Source organism: Psammomys obesus, unplaced genomic scaffold, assembly GCF_907164565.1.
Source record: "Psammomys obesus unplaced genomic scaffold, mPsaObe1.curated_primary_1811, whole genome shotgun sequence".
In the NCBI taxonomy this organism is placed as follows: domain Eukaryota; kingdom Metazoa; phylum Chordata; class Mammalia; order Rodentia; family Muridae; genus Psammomys; species Psammomys obesus.
The window spans coordinates 7,888,561-7,898,681 of record NW_026588752.1 but is presented as its reverse complement, the minus strand read 5'-3'; the positions used below and the strand labels follow the sequence as shown (position 1 = coordinate 7,898,681).

Here is a 10,121-nt window from a genome sequence, read left to right as displayed (position 1 = left end):
GCCCCCCAGGTCTCTTTTTACTTCTTATTTTGAGACAAGTCTCACTAACTGGTCTAGACTGGCCTTGAACTTGTAATTCTCTTGCCTGCGCTTCAGTTGTGTTTATAGGCCTTCACAACTAGGCCTGGCTGCCAGAAGCATTTAAGAAACCACGTGTGTGTCTGTTCCTGAAATGTTCATGAAGACATGGTGGTTTGCAGCTTTCTGCCTTAGTTCTGTGTTATGCATAGTTTCAAAGGACGAAGCATTTTCTGCCTCCTTTGTCTGTGTGTGTGTGTGTGGGGGGGTGTTGGGGAAGTGAACCCAGAGCCCACAGCACATTCTAGGCAAGAGCTATGTTACTCAGCCACACCTTAAGGCTAAGTTCTTAATGATTGAGCCATCTCTTCAAACCCAGATAATATGGTTTTTGAGATCAGATTTTCACACTAGCCTAGGATGCCATAGAACTCACTACATAGCTCAAGCTGGCCTCAAATGCGAACTGATCCTTCTGCCTTAGCTTTCCAGGGTCTGGAATTATGGGTGTGCATCACCATACCCAGTTTAGATGCAGATTATTTTTAATTTTTTTTAAACAAAGTATTTTTTTCAATTTATTTATTTATTTACTTACTTACTTATACAGCATTTTGCCTGCATGTGTGCCTACGCACCAGAAGAGGGCACCAGATCTCACTAGATGGTTGTAAGCCACCATGTGGTTGCTGGGAATTGAACTCAGGACCTTTAGGAAGGCCAGTGTTCTTGACCTCTGAGCCATTTCTCCAGCCCTAGATGGAGATTTTTGAAAATACGTTTTTTTTGCTATACTTATGTTATACAATGTGTATGATTGTTTTGCCTGCATCTATGTCTATATGACATGTGCATGCCTGGTGCCAGAGGAGGTCAGAAGAGACCTTCAGGTCTCCTGGAACTGGAATAATGAATTGATGTGAACCACTGTGTGGGTGATGGGAATTGAACTCGTGTCCTCTGCAAGAGCAGCAAGTGCTTGTTAACTGCTGTGCTCTCTCTCCATCTCCTTAGATGCAGATTTCTTTAAAATTTGTTTTTATTTATGTACCTTGTGTCTGTATCTGTGAGTATATGCCACTTGTGTGAAATGTGCCCTTGGACAACAGATGAGGGTGTCAGAACGCCTGGAGTTGGAGTTCCCCTCCAGGATGAGTGCTAGGAACTGACTGAACTCAGGTCCTTTGGAAGAGATAGAAGTACTCCTAACTGAACCATCTCTGTAGCCATAATTCTTTTCAATTTTTATGTTTAGTTTATTTACTTTATATCCTGAGGGTGCCCATCCATCCCATCCTCCCAGTCCCCCCTTCCTCTTCTTCCTCCTTCCCCCTCTCCCCCTAGTAAGGGGATCCCCTCCCCCCGTATCAACCCTTCCCAGCACATCAAGTCACATCGAGACTGAGTCCCTCTTCATCCCCTAAGGCCAGGCCAGGCAGCCCTGCCAGGGGAAAATGGTCCAAAAGCAGGCAATAGAGTCTATGTTAGAAACAACCCCACCTCCACTTACTGGGTGCTCCACGTGAAGACCAAGCCTCCTGTCAGCTACATGTGTGTAGGTATCCTTAGTCCAGATCATGTATGCTCTTTAGTTGATGTCCCAGTCTCTAAAAGCCCCCATGTCACTGGGTTAGTTGTCTCTGTTGGTCTTCTTGTGAGGTTCCTGTCCCCTCCAGGTCTGTCCATCTTTCCCCCAACACTTCCACAGAAACCCCAGAGTTTTGTCCCTATAGCCCTATTTTTTTTAAAATTGTGTGTGTCTGAATGTTTCAGGAGGTTTTTCCTCCTTGCTGCGTAAACTCCTGGAATAACAACTCATGAGACTCTAGATAATTATTTACAAATATCTAGGCCAAACAGCTAGGCTCTTCTCTGACTGCCTCACAACTTAGCTTGTACTAACCTACCTTTTGCCTCCTGGTTTGCTGGCTAGCTGAGCTCAGAGGTCATGTGTCCATCCTCCTCACATCTTGCTGGCTGAATCCCCAAGAGCCTCGATCTATTCCAGAATCCTTGCTACCTGGTGGATGTCCCATCTCCTGTTTCCTGCCGCAGCTATAGGCCATTCACTTTATTGGTGCTACAGCCATACAATACACAAGGTATTTCTAGTTCAGACGATTGTGCACGTGTTAGTGCAGATGCCCTCAGAGTACAGAAGAGGGCTTGAGATTTCCCTGGGGCCGGAGTTACAATCTGTTGTGAGTCTCATGACACGGGTCCTGAAAATCAAATTTGGTCCTCTCCGAAAGGAGTATATCGTTTTAACCTCGAGTGTTGGCACACACCTTTAATCCCAGCACTTTGGAGGAAGAGGCAGATGGATCTCAGTGAGTTTGAGGCCAACCTAGTCTACAAAGAGAGTTCCAGGACAACCAGAGCTGTTACACAGAGAAACCCTACCTCAAAACAAAACAACAACAAGAGTATGTAGTTTTAAACAGAGTCATTCTCCCTAGATGCAGAATTTTCAGAAGTATTAGTCCCTTGTAGTGGGACAGGCCTGTGATTCCAGCATTTGGAAGGCTGACACAGGAGATCTGAGAGTTTAAGGGTGGTCTAGGCTACACAGTGAGACCCTGCCTCAAAACCAAACCAGGCCAAAACCAAACAACAACAACAAAACAAACTAAAAATAAAATCAAAACCCCTCAGTAGCAACAAAACTCCGGACTCAGTGGTATACACTTCTAATCCTAGGATGACTGCCACAAGTTCAAGGCCAGCTTCCACAGACTGACAGCTAGATAGAAAAAACCTGTCTTAAAATGAACAAAGTAGCTGGGTGGTGGTTGTGCACCCCTTTAAACTCAGCCCTTGGGAGGCAGAGGCAGGCAGATGTATGTGATTTTCCAGGACACCCAGGGCTACACAGAGAAATCCTGTCTCAAACAACTCCTCCAAAAACAACAAAGTGCCTTGCGTTGGACATGTTGAGCGAATGAATGAAAAAAAATCTGTATTTATTCACCCCGTGCCCTGGGTTGCGTCACACAGGTGATTTCCAGGATGCCATTGTTATCCACAGGCTACCAATGAAGGTCTGCCTGTGTTTATCTTTGCCTGTACTGAAAACAAAAACCTTAAAGTTGCCCAAAATAAACAGTGCTAATTTGGAGGGGTTCCTCTCCACTGATTTCTGTTGCCTTGGTAACCCAGAGCAGCCCAGCTGTGGCTTACATGTGCTACAAGGCTGGCACCAGAATCCACTTGTCTTTCTGGGGGATTTTCCCAAACACTGGGTCCTCTCTGCATTCCAGGGTGAGGCTACCCCCTTTCCCCCTCGGGGCATGGGAGACAGGTTGAAGGTGACCTCTTTTTTTATTATTTGTAAACATTCCTGTTATTTATTTGCATGTATATGTGTGGGTACATACATGTGGAGATCAGAGGACAGCTCATAACATTGGAGACTTGATTTTCTCTCTCCACCATATAGGTCCTGGGGATTGAATTCAGGTGACAGGCCTGGTGGTCTTTACCTGCTGAGTCATCTTGCTGGCCCCTAGTGAGGTGTGTGTGCACGCTGTGAGGAGGGGAGCACGTGTGTGTGGAGGTCAGAAGATAGCTGTGTGCTGTTAGTTCTCCCTTTACATGGGTTTGAGGGACCAAACTCTGGTTGTGAGGCTGTCAGTGGCTTTACCCACTGAGCCATCTCATCAGCCCCTGAAGAAGGCCTTTCCACTTCAATTTTTTTTTTTTTTTTTTTTTTTAGTTTTTATTTACTTTTTGTGTATGAATGTGTTGCCTGAATGTGTTTATACACCCTGGGGATGCAGTGCCTGCAGAGGCCAGAAGAGGGCATCAGATCCCCTGGGATTGGAGTTACAGTGACTTGCCACGCTGGTGCTGGGAATTGAAGCCAGGTCATTTGCAAGAACAGCCGGTGGTTTAATTTTTTTTTTTTTACATTGAAATACATTTTATTAATAAACAATGTTGACATAGCATACCTATTAAATACAAAAACACTTCTCAACTTGACAATCATTATATTAAAACTGATTTGCCCACCTTATTCACAAGTCTTATAGTTTACAAACTACTTAATTAATATTTTCTCTATTCCTCCTCTTCCTCCCATTGCATGGCTTACACCCCTTTGTGAAATTGATGAGCACAAACACCTTGTCTCTATTGTCTGAAGTCTTACTCATCTGAAAGGCTTTGTCTGACTGCTAGTATCTGCAGAAGAGCTGGCAGGGGGATCCTGAAGCCACTGTTTTTTTTTTTTGTGTGTGTGTGTGTGTGTGTGTTTGTTTCTTTTGTTTTTTGAGACAGGGTTTCTTTGTGTAGCCCTGACTGTCCTGGAATTCACAGGGATTCACCTGCCTCTACCTCCTGAATGCTGGGATTAAAGACATGTGCCACCACCGACTGATTGCAGCCAGTGTTCTTAACCACAGAGCCATCTCTCCAGGCCCTCAACATTTTTAATATCCTCGAAGCATTAGGGACCCAGGCCCAGAGTGTGTGAGCTGAGCCTCAATGGAAAGTACTGGTGTCTATGGTCATGGCTTTTTAGCTTCTCTCTGTCTGTATCAATGACTGAGTGGAGGGGAGACAAGATGTAATGATATTTTCTAGAAAAGTACATTAACCATATCATTCTAAGGCCAGCAGCTAATATGATGGCTAAAGTTATGTTTTAAGTTTAAATTGCTGTGCTTAAGAGATCTGTAAAACAAAAATGCCTCTGACCTGAAAGCCCCACTTGCCCAAGGACAGATAGCTCCTTGGAATGCTGGAAGCTGCTGTTCAGATGTTTTTACTTCTGTAAACGATCTTGGCTGTCCCAAGTGCACAGGAGGTATGTATGCAGTGAATGCATCAGGTTGTACGCTGGCCCCTGATTGGACAAAGCTGGGAAGTATCGTAGCTTGTAGGTTTTGCTTTTATAAACCCCCTACTAATGTAATTCATGTCCATACTCTGAGAATCCCAGCTATGCCACCTGGCCACTGTCTATTGTCTTGGCCAGTATTTAATAAAGCATACTTCAAATTTGGCTAAAAAAAAAAAGGTGGTAGTGATCTAATTCTCATCCAGCAGGATTACCAAACTATCCTTCTTCCCTGGGACAGATTAAATTTGCTTTGCCTTGGTGAAGCTCTCCAGTGGATTCATAGATCGGCAGTGAGTGGCATTCTGTCAGTCTCTGTCACTGGGCTGAGGTTTCAGGTGCACAGCAATATCTTCTAGAACACTGGACAAGTGGGGCCTCAATCAAGACTTCCAAGTTGACCACAGCTGTCAGCTGGGTATGGTCCTTGAGGCGCTGCCTTCAGGACACATCATGCTTTTGCTTGGATGCAGGTAGTTCTACTCTGGCCCCATAGATCTAAAGATGACCTGAGATCCTTCACTAGCTCCTAGACTATATAACAGTACTCAAGGAAGATGCAGGCTACAAATCTCCAGGCCTGGGATGGAAGAACTGGAGCCAGACTCCAGCCACACTGGCACTTGACAAGCTATGCTCTAGGTTTGAGGAGATACGATGTTCCTTCTGCATCCCTCCATATGCCCATATGGATCTCAGTTCTTCTTCTCTGTGCCAAGGAAGCTTGGAAACCCATAGTGCAGTTGTGAGATGGCAGCCAAAGAAGGAAGAAGGAACATTTGTTAAAAAATATGAAGAATTACTAAGCATTGTGGTCCATAGCAGTAATCTTACTACATAGGAGTCTGAGGTAAGAGGATTGTCAACATGTAAAGGCCAGCCTGAGCTATAGAGAAAGAGACTGTTTCAAAAAAAACCCAAAAGCAAAACAAAACAAACAAAAAACCAACCAAACAAAAAATACAGCAGGGCATGGTGACACATATTTGTAATTCCTGAACTCTAAAAGAGGAAGCAGGATCAGGAGTTCAAGGTCATTCTAAGCCACATAGCCAGTTCAAGGTCTACTTGAGACTCTGTCTGCAAATAAGTAAATAAAATTGACTTTGAAGCAAAATATGGTGGTGCCCTTACTCCCAGCACTTGGGAAACTGAGTTAAGAGGATTGGTATAAATTTGAGGCCAGCCTGAGCTAAACATAGAGAATCATACCAGTCAGGGCTACATAGCAAGACCCTGCTTCCAAAATAATAATAATTTAGAAGTCTTCCCTATGTAATTACATCGTATTTGGGTAACGAGGCGAATGGGCAGAAACTGATGGGTGCTATAGACAGGACATTCTGATTTGTGGCTACAGTTCTCCTGCCCCAGGCCGTGTGAGTGGGAAAGGGTGTGGAGGGGAGGAGGGGAGGCACGGTGGGTGGAGAGCGTGGGGGCTGGAGATGCTTCGTCTTCCCAGGGAGACAGGGGCAGGTTGAGCAACTTCAGCATACGATGTTAAAATAAGAAAATCATCAAATCCTCAGGCTGAGTCAGGAGGAATTAAACTCTGCCTTACAAACTCACCCTCTATTTTTACTCAAAGGAATGTACTTTGCCAAATTTGAAGGTGAGAAAAAAAAAATCCTTCCCACTAAATAAAATATCAGTAAACATGAGAGGCTCTGTGCCCTTGACTGCTGGAGGCTCCAGGGGTGTGTGCGATAGGGACCTAAAATTGACTTCTCACTTAAGTGTGCTTGTCAAATACGAAATGTTAACCTAGCTTTCAAAATTACAAATTAAAAGTATCTCAGGGTTGGATGCTCAGTGGTTAAGAGCACTTGCTGCTTTTCCAGAGGAGCTGAGCACCCATGTCAGGTGGCTCAACTGTAACTCCGGCTCCAGGGCATCCACACCCTTTTCTGGACTCCTGAGGCACCCACATGCATGCAGCATATAAACACGACAGGAATTTGCTCATTTACTTACTCATTTATTGACCAGGACTCAATATACAACCCTTAACTCATCTGGGACTTGCTATGTAGATCCAGCTGGCCTTGAACCTATAGAGATCTTCCTTTCTCTGCCTCCTGAGTACGGGGACTAAAGGCATGTGCCACCATGCCTAGCCATACAAATTTTCAAAAGTGTTTCCCCCTCCCCCCCCAGGAATAATTTGTTTATAGCTTTATTGAGATATAAATAATATGTGATAAACTGCACATATATAGAATTCTAATGTATGTCAACAGCCCTGAAACCACCGTGTTGTAACGCACCATGTGTATGCAGAGCCTGAAGAGGCCAGAAAAGGGTGTAAGACCCTCTGGAAACGGAGTTACAGATGGTTGTTAGCTGCCCACGTGGAGGCTGGGAACAAAGCTGGCTGACCTGGAAAGTGATATATAGACCAGGCTGGCTCCCAAATGCTGGGTTGGAAGGTGTGTACTATTATGCCTGACCAAAAAATGTGGTGTTCACCTTTAATCTCAGTGCTCCCTAGGCAGAGGTGGACAGATTTCTGTGAGTTCTGAACAGCTTGGTCTACAGAGCAAGTTTTAGGATAGAACCAAAAAAATTTTTTGTTTTGTTTTGTTTTTTGAGAGGATTGGTATGAAGCCAATCCTATATAGCCTTGGACCTAGATACGTTGCAAGTGTGGCTGCTGTGTCCCATGTGTGTCAGTAAGGGGCAGAGAGGGGAGAGACTGTCTATTCTCAGTGTTCTGTGGACATCTGAACGATTAGTAGCCTAACACTCCCTGAAGAAAGCAAGTCTGAGACGAGATGACCAGTGTCCAGGGTCTCGAAGGTCTGGCTGGGCTCCCAGAGTGAGGAGTGAGCCAGAGACAAGAGGAATCCCCCTTGGGACTGACAGTGGCTGAGGGGGTGGCGAAGGGAGTGAGCCCAATACAGATGACTCCCCTCCCACCATGGGAGCCATTCAAGCTGGGGGAGAAGTGAGCCCAAGACCACCATCAATCAGGCACCATAGGACCCAGAAGGAAGCCTGAGAAGAGCATCAATCCAGTGCCAGGTAAGTCTGGGTGCGGGCAGACCATGCCCAAGATGACGCCCCTGCCTGGTGCCATAAGTCACAGGTGAGGCATGGAATTCCTAAGACCACTCCTCAGATGACCACAGACTCTCAGAGACCCTGGGCACCTTAAGAGTTGGAGAATTGGAAGAGAAAGAGAAACAGAAGGATACAGGGACAATGAGGAGAGGCAGAACTTGAGGAGAGGCAGAACTGGAGACTATAGGATCGTGAGAAACAGCCTGATGTGAGCACATGCTTAGGACCATGGTGGGGTCCTGGCCTGTGCCATCATGGAGCCATGTCTGGGTCCACGGCCCTGCAGCATCAGGGGTCTGTTACCACCAAAGGCCAGGAGGACATCTCTGGTCTGGGTTGCTAACTGGGGACATTTTGATGCCTGAGAGCTGTGCAAAACTGGTCCCACCTCTTGCCTGGGTATCTTGGGAGAGCTGACCCTGGCTGGGGTCATGAGAACAGGAGAGCGGGCCCTACTCCTCATCAGCTGTAGCACTCTGGAAAGCAGGCCCTGCACTTTGCCTGGGCAGCACAGTACAGCTGACCTTGGTGGCAGGGGCATGAGTGAGCTGGCTCCAGGGTGTGAGCATGGGACAGCTGGCCCCACAACTTGTCTGCCATGCTTGTGACTGACATGGGCGAGCGAGGTGCTCTCCCCCAAGCTCGCCCCGGCCGCCTACTGCATGGCCCTGGGGTCATGGGAGCAGGAGAGCTGGCTATGTCCCTCACCTGATGCAGCACTAGGAGGAGCAGGCCCTGCACCTCTCCTGGGCCCCATAGTAGAGCTGGCCCTGACGGTATGGGTGTGGATGATCCAGCCTCTAAGCGAATGAGAGCTGGAGAGCTGGCTCTGCCCCTTGCTGGTGGCAGAACTGGATGGGCCAGCTGGGGCAGGGCAGGAGAGCTGGCCCTGGTAGTGTGGGAACAGGAGAGCTGGCAGGCTGACCAGCTCAGATACTTCTCAGGCCCAGATCCAGGGCTTTGAATCGGCCCACTCCGACATCTACAGCCCCGATTAACTGCTGGAGTATGTGAAGGAGCCAGTCCTACAGATCCAAAATTATAGAATCTCCAGGACACAGGGCAACAATAGGACATCTGAGAGGAGTCCCAGGGAGGCCCTAGTATTAATAGAGTAGCAGAAGCCAGAGGCCTCATACCAGACCAACAAGCTCATTGCATTGGACGTTAACAAACAAAGAAGTGTGGACACACTGTGGGCCACACTGTGACATACTACAGCTTGTTTATTGATTTATCATTTATTTATTGTATTCTGTGTGTGTGTGAGCACATGTGTCTGTCATGGGGTGTGTATAGAGGTCAGAGGACAACTCGCAGGTGTCAGTTCTCTTCTTCCACTCTGTGGGTTTTATTGCTGTGGTAAACATCATGATAAATGCAACTTATAAAAGAAAGTATTTATTTGTTTATTTTGGTTTTTTGAGACAGCGTTTCTCTGTGTAGCCCTGGCTGTCTTGGACTCACTTTGTAGACTAGGCTGGCCTGGAACTCACAGAGATCCACCTGCCTCTGCCTTTTAAGTGCTGAGATTAAAAGCATGTACCACCACGCCTGGTTAAAAGAAATTCCTTAATTTGGGGTTCACAGTTTCAGAGGGTTAGAGTGCATGACCACCATGGTGGGGAGCATGGCACAGGCAGGCAGGCAGACATCGCACTAGAGCTGTAGTGAACGTTCACATCTTGAGACATAACAAGGAGGCAGAGACATACACTGCCTCCAACAAGCCACACCTAATCCTTCCCAAACAGTTCTACCAACTAAGGACCAAGTTTTCCAACACTTGAGCCCAGGGAGGCCATTCTCACTCAGAGCACCACAATATCTAGGAGTTAACCTTCCTCACTGTGTGAGAGCACCTGACAGAAGCACCTGAAGAACGGGAAGACTTGAGGTGATGTTTTTAGAGGGTTCAGTCCAGTTTTTTTGGTCCCATGCTCTTGGTAGAGCACAGCAGAAGAAGAACAGGTTCTTACGTCATGGCAGATGGGAGTCGGGGGAGACAGAAAGACAGACAACATTCACCCACGCATGGATCCATATACTCTATGAATCCACCCCTAGTGCCCCACCTCTTTAACGTTCTAGAACATCCCAAAATAGTGCCATCATCTGGGGACCTAGGTTTCAGCGCGTGCGTGCGCGCGCACACACACACACACACACACACACACACACACACACACACACACAC

General features: G+C 46.7%; 1 pseudogene; it reads left to right on the top strand.

Moving 5' to 3' along the window:
* The first annotated feature begins 7,483 nt into the window (after positions 1–7,483).
* On the top strand, positions 7,484–7,608 carry LOC129674740 (small nucleolar RNA SNORA17; annotated as a pseudogene).
* Positions 7,609–10,121: the final 2,513 nt, after the last annotated feature.